Source organism: Homarus americanus, unplaced genomic scaffold, assembly GCF_018991925.1.
Source record: "Homarus americanus isolate GMGI-L3 unplaced genomic scaffold, GMGI_Hamer_2.0 scaffold6317, whole genome shotgun sequence".
Lineage (NCBI taxonomy): Eukaryota > Metazoa > Arthropoda > Malacostraca > Decapoda > Nephropidae > Homarus > Homarus americanus.
Window position 1 is genome coordinate 18,632,695 of NW_024730668.1, and position 14,882 is coordinate 18,647,576.

At 39.1% G+C, this 14,882-nt stretch overlaps 1 protein-coding gene across 3 annotated transcripts in view; it reads right to left on the reverse strand.

Annotated features, from left to right (window-relative positions):
• LOC121867262 (macrophage mannose receptor 1-like) overlaps positions 1 to 14,882 on the reverse strand; it is an 82,103-nt gene that overhangs the window by 2,086 nt on the left and 65,135 nt on the right. The window lies entirely within an intron of this gene.

Consider the following 14,882-nt stretch of genomic DNA (forward strand, 5'->3'; position numbering starts at 1 on the left):
GAGTTAATAAGACAAAATGCCTTTGATTCCACCCTATCTAACAGTTGGACAGAAGAAGAGCCACCCCAGATATGAGAGCAGTACTCCATGTTAGGACGAATAAATCCCTTATAAACTTGAATCAACTGCTCAGGAGTGAAGTATCTACGGCATCTGTACAGTATTCCTAACTTTATGCTCAAATTATTTGATATCTTGCAAGGATTCCAGGAATGCAAGTTAAATTCTGCTTAGTTTTGACATTTTATTAAAATAAAAACTTTAAGCCTGAAACTATCAGTCAAATAGAGGGAGTTTAAGTTTTTCGCTTAAAAAATGTCACTGAATTGACTTGGAAGAATATAACTTACATTGCTGGAATTCTTGTAAGATAGTGATTAATTTGAATATAAATATCCCATAGTTTGCACTAGACTTAAAAAATGTAGCAATTAACTCAGTACATTAGAGTACAGGTGTGCCCTTAGGACAATTATTTCTTTTACATTTTCCACAATATGTATTTAGGATGGTGTGTGCATGTAAACGAGTAAAAATAAATGAAGAAAGTTACGTATATCTACCTAAAAATACGAGTTGAAAAACAACCATACAACCTCATAACTTGGCCCAGTAGCCTGGTAGTTGCTGTGAAGAGTCTAACTTGGCTACAATGCCATGATAAACCACTATTAAGCATTATTTTATCAGTAAACACTAGTAATAACAGTAACAGCAGGGAGGGAGGAGAGTTAAGTGCTGACGATGCGCTAACTAACAGTCACATTCGTGGAGGTATAAAGGGTGGAGGCGGCATCAGCCTGACAGATTGAAGCCAGCGACCTAACTGTAGGCTGCTGCCTTCAGGTCAGGTCAAGCTTGCTTTCCTTACGGCCCACATACTTTCAACATGCTCATTACTAATTCAGCAGAAGGGAAAAATGGGTTTTGGCTCCACGAAGAGACAACAACACACCAGGCAAACAAGCGCATCTCTGCTCTAAGCATTTTGCCCCTGAAGATTTTGACAGGACTTCTCTGTCTTGCTTCAGATTACGAAAATTTGCTGTTCCTAGTATATATGAGGTTTTCCCTGCTCACCTACAGAAAAAGACAAATAATAGGAAGCGCCCCAAAACTCGGACTGTTTGTGAGCCTTCTCCACCTGAAGCTGCAGCTTCCACTCTTACTGTAGCAGAAAATCACCTAGAAGCTAATTTAAAAAATTCTCCATCGAAAGTGATGAAAAGGAAATTAGAGGAAAAATTGTGAAGTCTAAGAAAAAATACAACTTTGGCAACAGAAAACACGACGACTGAAAAAAGAAAAATGACGACTTGTGTTCTGTGATTAGTGTATTAAAAGAAAAAAACAGTGAGTGAAGACAGGCTGACTATTTTAGAATCCTGTGCTGGTAGAGTGACTGACCTTGTGAAAAGACAGATTGCTTAGAAGAGCGATAAGCCAGTACTTGCTCTATATGCCCCTGCTTTGAGAAGTTTTGCTCTCACTTTGAACTTTTACTCTCCACACGCATAAATATTCATAAGAACAACTATTGATACTTGTCTGCCGCATCCACGAACGCTGGAAAAATGGTACAATACAGTAGAAGTGAAACCCGGATTTACCGAGGCATCATTCAGTGCACTCAAGCAGAAGGTCAAGAAATCCACAGACAAAACTTCTGGTAATATTTTTTCTTTGGTGATGGATGAAATGTTAACTTAGTTTCATCTAGTGTGGTCTCTCCTTGTGATGAGAAAATAGTTGCATATTTTGCTGGTTTGTTTCTGTGAAACTTAAGAAATCTCTGAAGTGTGAAGCATGTTGTAGTGAAGCTCATGCATTAATCACAACGAAAACCAAAGGGAATCATTCATTTCCAACTAAAGATGTCATTGCTATATGTTGCTTATGCAAAAAAGATATTCAAAGAAAAGATATTGCTTTTCAGTAAAATACACCCTACGCAAAACTGTCAACATATGATTGCCACAAAATTTAATTTTTTGTATAGTCAGAATTCCTGAACAAAACTATATTCCCAGGCCTAGCAATACACATGTCAGAAAGTGATCCTCTCAACAATCATCTTGTATTGTTAATCAAAGTAGCTGAGACCCATCTACAGGGGAGATACACATATGCAGGCAAACAGTTCACAGCACGAACAGTATCTCTCAAAGTTGTCAAAAGTAGAACTAGCATGATTAAGTTAATGTTGTTCAGCGGATCAGTCTGCAAGGTAAAAATGCACAGAAAACCCCCTGTGCTCAGGGTACCAGGTTCGTGCCATGATAAGGATAATTGATGCAAATGATTAGTGTTGTTCATTGAAATGTAGTTTTATTGTACTATAGTATATAATAAATGGTTTAAAATGAAATAATAGTTTCAGTTAATCATACAGGGATGCTATGGATGAGTGTAAACAGTGCAAACCAGTGTCAATGAGAGTCACTCAGCCTCCTGGCTCGTGACCAACCTACACAAAGATGGCGACGCAGGGGACGATTAGCTTCACCTGACAAGGCTGACAGTGCTGGGACAGTGCTGGGACGCGCCCATGACTTGGCTTGACTTAAATGCTAGTGACAGGGGGGAAGGAGGTTCAGGGGAAGGATAAAGGGAGGATTGAAGTGAATTTTAGAAGGAAAGAAAGGTGACGTGGCTAAACACCGCTTGCGTTATTTTGGGTTTTAAGTTGGAGGCAGCAGCAGCTCTCCTGGACGCGCATGCCGTCTCCACCCTTTATACCTCCATGGTCACATGAGTCACTCCTCTTACCCACACCCATTGCAAGGCGTATGATCGAAATACGTATGGGAGAACTACATAGCTTGTAGTCTAATTTGAAAACGGTGATAAAGTGATAAAGAAATTATATAAACCATGCATTTACCTATGATAATATAAAAAGAAACATTGAACTGTATCATTACTAGAGTGAATGAAATATTCCCACAAACAACAATTGACAACTGTTTGCTTCCCACCTTCCAGTCAACCAGCGCCCACGGGCCTAAAATGCTCTTTGCTCTGTTTACCCAGTAGAGTAGGAGGAACAAGCAGCGATGTGGTCTGTGGCGTCTCTCGTCATCTCGTGACATAGATGAGCAGAGATGTGTTTGTGGGCCACTCAGCCAGGCTGCACACCCCTCCCCTACATCCCTACCGTCCTTCCCCAGCCATCCTCTCCCTTCTCAGTGTTTGAATCTGCTATCCGAGTTTATCCGCTCTTGCTGGATCTCATTTATTTAGTGTCATCTCTACTGTATACTGTGTACTGTGCTGCCTAAGAATTACACTGCCATACTTTGGAACTTGCTTATTGTTTTAAAAGCATCCCAAACCGTTCTGACCTCACTAGAGGAAAGGTTACTGCTGCTTAGCTCTGCTCCCGGGGATAATTATCAAATATGGCTAGTGCTACTGGTGAACGGGGTTACGCCCTTCTGTGGGCCGAGTTAGAGAGTACCAAGGGAAAAAAAACTGAAATTAGAGTTAGAAAACTTTAAATTAGAGGAAGAGATAGCAAGGATGAAGGAAGAAAAGAGACAAGGAAAGCCGGTGAATGACGATAACTCTCGTGAATGGAAGGTTGTGAGGAAAGGGACGACCAAACTGGTGGTGAAGAAACACACCAAGGATACGACAACAACAGCTAAGTGTACCAATTCGTTCAGTCCCTTAATAGACGAATTGGACGTTAGTAGAGTCAGGGACAGGGCTGACAAGGAAGGTATAAAAACTTTAATTGTTGGTGACTCACAGGTAAGGTACTTGGACAGAGCCTTTTGTGGAAAAATTAAAATAGGATGAGGGTGTGTTTGCCAGGGGCTAGGGTGGGGGATATAGTTGACAGGATGGACAATATCTTGTCTGGTAATGGGAACAAACCCATTATCAGCCTCAGTGCAGGAGGCAATGATATTGGCCGGTGTAGGAGTGAAGAGCTTCTTGATAAGTTAAAGACAGCTATAGATCGTATTAGGACTAAGGGAATGGATCCCTATCATATGTGGTGTCCTGTCTAGAAGGAGAGTTAGCAATGAATGGTTGTCAAGGGCAGTTGGTGTCAACGGCCGTCTTGACGGATATTGCAAGTCAATATCAGTCCCATTCATTGACAACTGGGACAACTTCTACGGCAGAAGGGACCTTTATGCTAGGCATGGGGTACACCTGTCTCGGGATGGGGTGGCAACTCAGGCTGGGTCTCTAGAGGGGGCAGTTCAAAAGATATCGAAGTCTTTAAACTGCTAGGGGGTGGAGGAGAGCAGGTAAACAAAGTGAAAGATTACAGGGAAATAGTGTTAGGAATGATGACAAAACTAAATTAGACAGGAAGTTTAAACCTAAACACGGTAAAGGGAGGACTCAGAACAAGACTAACTTAAATGTCTACTACGCGAACAGAAGAAGTATGAGAAACAAAATGGATGATATTAGGGCCTTGGTATGTACCGAAAAAATCGATATAATAGCATTCACTGAAACATGGATCAACCTAGACTCACGTGAGTTACCTGTCGAATACCAAATTGCGGATTACAAATTGCTCCATACCGATAGGCAATCCAGGAAAGGAGGTGGAGTAGCCATCTATGTCAGGGATAATCTGAAGTGCGAAATAAATAAGGAAATAAAAACTGAGAGCATTACAGAAACATTTTGGATAGAATTATTCGACGGTAGGGAAAAATTAATCATAGGAGTAATATATAGACCTCCCACTCTTGAAAGAGTTAATGAGAGACTTATGTGGGATGAAATGCGCAGGGCTTCCATACACAACAAAGTCTGTATAGTAGGCGATTTTAACCTTGACCAAATAGATTGGACTGACCTTACGAGTAACTCAGTATCAGAGGATTTCCTCGAAACGATCCAGGACTGTTTCCTAAGTCAACATATAACCGAACCCACCCGGGGTAATAATATACTCGATTTAGTTCTGTCGAAGAGAGAAAACCTCATTAGCAATGTCGAGGTAGGGAACGAACTTGCAAACAGAGATCACAAAGAAATTAAATTCCAGTTAGATTTTCAGGTCAGACGTAAAGGGAATTCCATTAAAGTCCCAGATTTCAGAAGGGCAGACTTTGATAGTTTAAAGAGGCAGCTGAGAGAGGGGGTGTCGCGCTTGGGTGTGAACCTGACAGATGACACCGACCTGATAACAAGATCTGACATTGCCGAGTTCCACGACAATTCAAATATTGAGTTACTTAATGCACAAAGGCAGAACATACCATACAAAAAACTCAGATCAGACAAAAATGACCCTAAATGGATAAATAATTATTTAAAGAACATTATTGGCCAAAGGAAGGCTATAGGTAGAAGGATAAATTGTGGCAAAATTTACCTCCGGGAATATTATAAGGTATTGGCCGGTAGGGCTAAGACCGAGATAAGAAAGCGAAGAGGAATTATGAACTGAAGATAGCAGGGTAGGCGAAAACAAACCCCAAAGGATTCTACCAAATGTATCAAACTAAAACACGAGATAAGATTGGACCAATTTGTTCAGATACCAGCGAGCTAACTGATAACAACGGAGAAATAAGCAATAATCTGAATAAATATTTTTCAACAGTTTTCATCACCGAAAATTTAAACATGATACCCTAGGTACCGACTCTATTCAGAGATAGTGAAGAAAACAAATTAAGCGAGATAGTAGTGACTAGTAACGATGTTAATAAGCAAATAGACAAACTGAAGCCTAATAAGTCACCTGGTCCCGATGAGATATTTGCAAGAGTATTAAAGGAATGTAAGGAAGAGCTTAGTATGCCCTTAGCAAAGTTGTTTAACATGTCATTAAAAACAGGTGTAGTACCAGAATCCTGGAGGAAAGCGGATGTAATACCGATTTTCAAGAAGGGGGATAGATCACTATCCTCTAACTACCGCCCAATCAGTCTAACATCAATAGTAGGTAAATTACTTGAATCAATTATTTCAAACTCTATTCGAAACCACCTGGAGAAGCACAAGTTGATCAATGATTCCCAACATGGCTTCACAAGCGGGCGTTCATGTCTAACTAATCTATTAACATTCTTTTCATCAGTTTTCGAATCGGTGGACGAGGGGCACAATTATGATGTAGTATATCTCGAATTTAGCAAAGCCTTCGACTGAGTCCCCCACGAAAGACTAATTAGAAAGGTAGAAGCGCATGGCATCAAATGTAATATCCTTAAATGGATTAGGGGTGGTTACGGGACAGGAAACAGCGAGTGAGCATAAACGGCACTAAATCGCATTGGAGCAACGTCACAAGTGGAGTTCCCCAAGGCTCAGTACTTGGACCATTACTATTCATTATATACATAAACGACATAGATATCTGCATAGACAGCAACATAAGTAAATTTGCTGATGACATTAAAATAGGATGTGTAATTAAATCTGACGAATACTCTGCAAAACTACAGGAAGATCTAAACAAATTTTTCGAATGATCTGAAAAATGGCAGATGAAATTCAATGTGGACAAATGTAAAGTACTCAGTATAGGAGATGTAAACAGGGAAACCAGTTACCAGATGAACAACGATGCCATTGTGGAATCCGACTGCGAGAGAGATTTAGGAGTAATGATAAGTAGGAATCTTAACCCAAGTAAACAATGTGTTTTTGCTCGTAACAAGGCTAATAAAGTACTTGGGTTCATACAAAGGAGTGATAGTTACAAAACTAGCGAGGTCATCTTAAAATTATATCTAGAGCTTGTGAGACCTCACCTGGATTACACAGTTCAGTTCTGGTCACCGTATTACAGAATGGATATAGAATCCTTGGAAAGAATCCAGAGGAGAATGACAAGACTATTCCCGGGCATTAGGAACCTTGAATACAGAGACAGGTTAAAGCATCTTAATTTGCACTCCCTCGAGAGACGTAGAGTGAGGGGCGACATGATAGAGGTGTATAAATGGAAGTCAGGGTTAAACAAAGGGGACATTACAAAGGCACTCAAACTATCCAACCAGGAGCAAACTAGTAACAATGATTTTAAATTAGACAAATTTAGATTTAGGGGTGAAATAGGTAAACATTGGTTTGGAAACAGAGTTGTGGATGAATGGAACAAGTTACCAAATATCATCATTAACTCGAATACGCTGGATGGCTTCAAACATAGGTTGGATGCTTATATGAACAATAGGGGTTGGGTATAAACGGGACTGCCCAGTATGGGTCAATAGGCCCGCTGCAGTTTCCTCCATTATTATGTTCTTATGTTCTAGTTTAGTACTAGTCATGTCTCCTAAGCATTCAACAAATTCAACCACCACTCCATTTTTATGAGTACACGTGCACCTATTCCTTCCTCGAAAAAAGAAATAGATAATTGATATGCATAAGCGAGATGAACAATATCCAATATTTGCCCTGCCATTGTTGTAGGTGCTCGGGAAGACATCCCTATTTAACTCATGAATTATTCCCTCTGTTATAAGAATTTTCGCTATACGAGCAGACTCCAAGGAACGTATCTCCTCGTATCATCGAGATTTTACTGTATACAATATATATATATATATATATATATATATATATATATATATATATATATATATATATATATATATACTGTATATATATATATATATATATATATATATATATATATAAATATATATATATATATATAAATATATATATATATATATATATATATATATATATATATATATATATATATATATATATATATATATATATATATATATATATATATATACGTAGTACCCCGCTTAACGCGGTCAATTGAACCCACAGGGTACAGTGTTAAGTGAAAACCGCATTAAGTGAACAACAGAACATATGGGATTAATTCCAATAGAGACTGGCCCGACCCCCAAACTCTACTTTTTCGGACACAATACCTATGTTCTAGTAAAAATAAGATCTTAATTTTATGATGGTACATGCACACAATTAATACTTAGGAGAAATAGAGAAATACAGTCGCCAAGTTAATGTCCATTCAAATAATGGACTCAACTCCCTCCCCCTCTTCTCACACTGCACTGCTGGCTCTTCCCTCTCTGAGAAATTTTGGGGAGAAAACCACTGGATTTTTATAAATAATACCTCAAACTAAAGTTAGGATAATATAATTGACATTGCTGGATTCCTTGTAAGACCAGGAATATTTTGAATATAAATGTCATATATTTTGCACAAAAGATAACATATTTACTCAGAGTAACATTATATCTAAAATTTGTATGTCTAATGCAAAATCTATGATGTTTATATTCAAAATGATCATCAAATTGTAAGAATTCCAGCAATGTAAATTATATTCTGGCCGGGTAATTTGTATGAATTTTATGAGCTAAAACAAATATCTTCAGTTAATAAAAAAAAAAAAATATTCTTCACACTGTAACAGATGGTCGGTCGGTCCCTCCCCCTGTACCAGATGTGTGGGAAAACCAGAATATTTACCTTTTTAGTAATAAATAATACCTCAAACTAAAGTTAGGATAATATAATTGACATTGCTGGATTCCTTGTAAGACCAGGAATATTTTGAATATAAATGTCATATATTTTGCACAAAAGATAACATATTTACTCAGAGTAAACATTATATCTAAAATTTGTATGTCTAATGCAAAATCTATGATGTTTATATTCAAAATGATCATCATATTGTAAGAATTCCAGCAATGTAAATTATATTCTGGCCGGGTAATTTATATGAATTTTATGAGCTAAATAAAAAAAATTATACTTCACTGCATATATGGGTAGATGAACCGCGTTAAGTGAAAGTTCGGTTCTGGCACCGCTTATATGCGAAATCTCGTTAAGCTAAACCGCGTTAAGAGGGGTATTACTGGGTATATATATATATATATATATATATATATATATATATATATATATATATATATATATATATATATATATATATATATATATATATATATATATAATGTTACGACCGTGTCGTATTTTTCTATTTTTTTTTATATAATATGCTTCCATGTTGTTCCATATTATTCCTGTAATGATGTGTTATATTTACTATTATATAATCTAGTCACCTTACCCTGTGCTGTTAAGGTTTTAACTGTTATTATTTGTTCAAGCCCATCTTATTTCTTTATTTAATATTGTAACAAGCATTGTTTGTTTCTCTAACGACCGTCTGCATCGTTAAACGACCCATGTTTCAACTGCGTGGCTGGAGCCTACCTTATATATAGGACCCACCAGCAGACGGAGTTTAGCCCAGTCCTCCTTGTCATTCAGTTCACGTTGTTTTGAGTGACACCTGTCACCTGTTATTTATACTACATTTTATTTCTGTGTTGTTCCTGTCACCACCAATGTGGTATATCTAGGTGAGTACCTATTTATGTCTCTTATGTGTCCATCAGTGCTTGCTTAGTTATATTTTAGTAATTCAGTGTTGTTTCACGTTAATTAATTTCAGTGTTAGTTATTTTATATGTTTATGTAGTGTTAACGTAATCCAGTGCTTTATTTTTATTCTATATATTTTAAGGGTTCTTTGATATTTCGATGTTTAGTATCATTTGTGTCTTAAAGGTTTCGAAATGAATCAATTTGTTGTGACAGCCTACGAGGCTCTTTATTGTGTTAATATTTAATTTAATTCAATTCTTAAAGGTTTACTTTATTTATTTTTATTCCCTTTTGATTTACTTCACTTTCTTGTTGTTTGGTTATGCCTAGAACCTGGTTATTAAAGTAAATTAAGAGACTGGGTAACAGTTTTGGCGACCTTGCCAGGATTCACTAACGACCTTTTGACACTTGTGATATTCTTTTTGTTTTGTTTTTATTATTTCTTAACTAGCCATCATGTTTGGAGATAGTGTTTGATGTTGGCTTAAGAGAAGACCACGGTGAAGCTAGTCAAGTTAACATAGCTGAGTCACGTTCAGTGAATGATGAATTACGCCTTCTTGAGTCACAAATAAAATTGAAAGAAGTTGGAATACATCAGGCGGAAGCTGAAGCTATAGCAAAAGATGTTGGAATACGTCAGGAAGAAACTGAAGCTATAGCAAAAAGAGTTGGGATACGTCAGGCGGAAGCTGAAGCTAAAGCAAAAGTAGCTGAGGCTAAAGCGAAAGAAGTAGATTCAGAAAACGTGCGACTGCGTAAGTGCGTATACAGCTCGGTCAGAGTAACCCTTCTGACACCGATGGCCTCACCCCCAGATCTAGTTTTTCTCATTTCGATCCAGCACGTGCTGCTAGGCTAATGCCCACGTTTTCAGAGGAAACAGTTGATGAGTTTTTCATTGCTTTCGAGAGACTTGCTACCACTTTAAAGTGGCCTATAGAGTTTTGGCCCATTTTGCTTCAGCAGGCGTTTACAGGTAAGGCCTTGTGTGTTTTTTCGTCTCTTACAGACAGTGACGCTAAGGATTATTTATGTATTAAGGAGGAAGTTTTAAAGGCTTATGCCCTTGTTCCTGAAGCGTACAGACAACGCTTTCGTGGCCTCCGTAATAAGGCAGAGCAGACCCACCTTGAATTTGCTAGGGGTAAAAGAGGTATTCTCAAAGTGGTTACACTCCAAGGAAGTGAGTGATTTTGACTCCCTGATTGAGTTAATGCTCACAGAGGAATTTTTGAGAACCATCGACGAAGAGGTTATCTTATACTTGTTAGATAGGGAATTTAGTACCATTGAAGAAGCTGCTAAGCATGCTGATGGATTTGTTTTAAGGCATGGTAGGACTAACAAAAATGTTATGCCCCCACAGGTTCAAAGGACTTTTAATCCCTCTCTCCACAGAGCGAGACAAGGGACTACTACCAATAGTAATTTTGAGCGTGACAGGAGGAGCTGGACGCGTTCACCATCTAATGTGGCGTCCAAATTTTCTACATACCCTTGTAGTTACTGTGGAAAGCCAGGTCATAAGGCAGAGTTTTGTTGGACAAGGCTGCAGCTAAATACGGGCAAACCAGCTATGATTATTACTGAAGAGACTAATACGTCACCAGTCGGAGTGATGGCTGGTTTGAGTAAGGCTGACAGCATACCAATTGGGTTGGTTTTCACAAAAGGTGAAGTACGAGAGAGTGCAGTTTCGGTTCTCGCCTCACGAGACTTTGATCTTTTCCAGGAGAGTTTTGCGAAGGACCCAGACGTTGGTACCTTTCGTCCTTTTTTGTCACAAGGCACGGTAGAAGTTGATGGTGTCGAAACACCATTCACTATTTTGAGAGACTCGGGTTCTCTCTAAACTCTCATCAAAGAGGGTGTTGTTGAGGCGAGGAAGACTGACAAATACGTCGTTTTGCGATCCCTTTGGGGTCAAGGTGTAGCTCCTTTGGTTTTAGTACGTGTCAAGTCTTCTTGTTTTTCAGGGATAGCTAACGTAGTCTGCGTGCACCAGCTGCCTGTTGCTGGGGTGGACCTCATACTCGGTAACGATTTGGCGAGAGGTCAAATGGGGAACGTAACCCCACCTCCTGTGCTGCGGGAAAGACCAAAGTCTACCGCAGAGCTGCAACAACTTGAAGATGATATGCCCGGTGTTTTCCCTTTGTGTGCTGTGACTCTTTCTATGTCAATGACTAATGATCATAATGTAACTCCTGTTGTAGATGATTCACTTTCTTTAGAAGGACTTTTTGCTAACCCAATTGCTTCCCAAGACATTTCTTCCGCAGTTAATGCTGTGACCGGGAGAGTTGCTTTAATAGCCGCGCAAGAGCAAGACGATTCATTACGGCTCTTGTTTGACCAGGTGTCCGATTCGGCCAATGATTCAGGCCCTACCACGAGATATTTCAGTCAAGACGGTGTTTTGTGCCGCCGCTGGCTCCCACCGACTTTATCAGAGGAAGACGCGGACTGGGCGTCTGCCACTCAAATAGTTATCCCACACACTTACAGACAACATGTTCTAGCTCTGGCCCATGACGGTCGCTTTTCTGCACATCAAGGTGTCCGAAAGACGTTCAACAGGCTGGCCAGAAAGTTCTATTGGCCATGTATGAGGAGAGATGTCACTAAATATTGTAAGTACTGTCATTTTTGTCAAGAGGTAGGCAAAGCCAATTAGGCTATTCCACCTTTTCCACTTGTAAGAGTACCTCACGTACCTGAGCCCTTAAAACAGTACAGTGTGACATTGTAGGCCCTCTGCCTAAAACTTCTAGTGGGTTTGAATATTTAGTTACAGTCATTGATACCTCCACTAGGTACTTGCATGCTGCACCTCTTAGGAAAGTTACTGCTAAGGCCCTAATATCATCCATTTTGTTTCTCATACTTCTACTGTTCGCTCATCAAGTAAGAGGTCCTTTGCACATAGTTAGAGATAGATTGTTAGGTAATAGTGAAGAGAGCATTAATGTATTAAGTTTGGTAGGAGATGTTAGAGAGAAGTTTCTAAGTTGTTGGAGCCTTGCCGCAGACCACTTATAGCAATCCAAGACCAAGACATGGTACGACAAGTGTGCCAGACACAGAGTTCCAAATAGGAGATCAAGTACACATTCTCTTGCCGAGACATGGACAGCCGCTCCATGCGAAGTTCAGTGGGCCATATAGAGTGGTGAAGAAGGCAAGCCCCACGAATTATATTATCTCTACCCCTGACAGGCGCCGACTACAGCGCTTTTGTCACGTCAACATCGTCAAGCTGTACCACACACGCCCAGCACCCCCATTTGTTGCTGATGATCCAGTTCCCGTGTGTGCCGTTGACACTTTCTTGGTAGACGGTGAGAAAGAAGAGGAAAAAGAAGGGGCAAGTCCACTCGCCCTGTCATCAGTCAGGGTTTGGCAGTCCAACTCAGTGGAGTTACAGGAGAAGCTACAGCGTCTGCCGGGACACCAGAGAGCTGACGTGATGGCCGCCATCCAACAACATCCTCTTGTCTTCCAAGACAGGCCTGGCTGTACCACTGCCGTGGTGCATGATATTGATGTTGGTTCTGTTAAGCCTATCAAGCAGACTCCCTACCAGCGAGTGGTGCTCACCAGTCACCCTAGTACCGAAGAAGGACGGCACTCTTCGATTCTGCATCGACTTCCACAAGGTCAACGCCTACACCAGCAAGGACAGCTTCCCTCTACCAAGAGTCGACGACTGCATCGAAGCAATCGGGAACGCCAAGTTCCTCTCTAAGATTGATTGCCTTCGAGGGTTTTGGCAAGTACCATTGACCCGTCGTGTTAAAGACATCTCCAGTTTTGTGACATTAGGTAAGACCTATAAATTTTATGTTATGCCTTTCGGGCTTTGCAATGCCCCTGCTACCTTTCAACGGCTGATGTCACAAGTCACGGCCAATTGGCCTGGTTGTGTAGTATATTCAGATGATGTTGGAATTTTTTCTGACACTTGGTCAGACTATTTATGTCAGCTAGACGCTCTCTTCACTGAGTTAGAAGATGTAGGACTTGTTATAAACTTTGCTAAGTCAGAATTTGTTTGTGCTCAACTTTTGTAACTGAGACATGTAATTGGGTTGGAAACTTGCTCCTCCCACAGCAAGGTGTGACACTATTTCTCAGATGCCTGGTCCATGTAACAAACGACAAGTCCGTAGATTTTTGGGTTGTGTGGGTTATTACCACAGATATATTTGTAATTTTGCCGAGTTGGCACTACCCCTTACTGATTTGTTGAAGAAGGGTAATATATTTTTGTTGGACTTCAAGGTGTCAGGATTCTTTTCAAAATTTGGAAAATGTATTATGCTCATATCCTATTTTGAGAGTCCCAAATTTTTCTAAGCCTTTCAAGCTAGCCTGTGATGCTAGTGATCTGTTATCTAAACCCACAGAATGAACACTTGTGTCATATGAAAATTTGTGCAAGCAAAATTTTATTTTATGAGGGGGAGTGTTACGAATGTGTCCTATTTTTCTTTTTCTTTTGTATAACATGCTTCCATGTTATTCCATATTATTCCTGTAATGATGTGTTATATTTACTATTATATAATCAAGTCACCTTACCCTGTGCTGTTAAGCTTTAAACTGTTATTATTTGTTCAAGCCCATCTATTTCTTTATTTAATATTGTAACAAGCATTCTTTATTTCTCTAACGACCCATGTTTCAACTGAGTGGCTTGAGCCGACCTTATATATAGGACCCACCAGCAGACGGAGTTTAGTCCAGTCCTCCTTGTCATTCAGTTCACGTTGTTTTGAGTGACACCTGTCACCTGTTATTTATACTACATTTTATTTCTGTGTTGTTCCTGGCACCACCAATGTGGTATATCTATGTGAGTACCTATTTATGTCTCTTATGTGTCCATCAGTGCTTGCTTAGTTACATTTAAGTAATTCAGTGTTGTTTCACGTTAGTTAATTTAAGTGTTAGTTATTTTATATGTTTATGTAGTGTTAACATAATCCAGTGCTTTATTTTTATTCTATATATTTAAGCAGTTCTTTGATGTTTCGATGTTTAGTATCATTTGTGTCTTAAAGGTTTCGATAGTGAATCAATTTGTTGTGACAGCCTACGAGGCTCTTTATTGTGTTAATATTTAATTTAATTTAATTCTTAAAGGTTTACTTTATTTATTTTTATTCCCTTTTGATTTACTTCACTTTCTTGTTGCTTGGTTATGCCTAGAACCTGGTTAATAAAGTAAATTAAGAGACGGCATAACAATATATATATATATATATATATATATATATATACTGTGTCAGCGAAGCCTATTATGTTATATGACAATAATCCATGTCATCTTTTGGTCACTTCTTATCACTACAAAACCATTCAGTGTACAGTCACTCAAAAACTATCTGTACTTGGGGTGGGCGATGAATTTCAGAATGAACACTGCGACTCCTGTTGTCTCAGAAGGTTGTCAAAATACTTTCTGTTACGTTATAGTTTCTCAA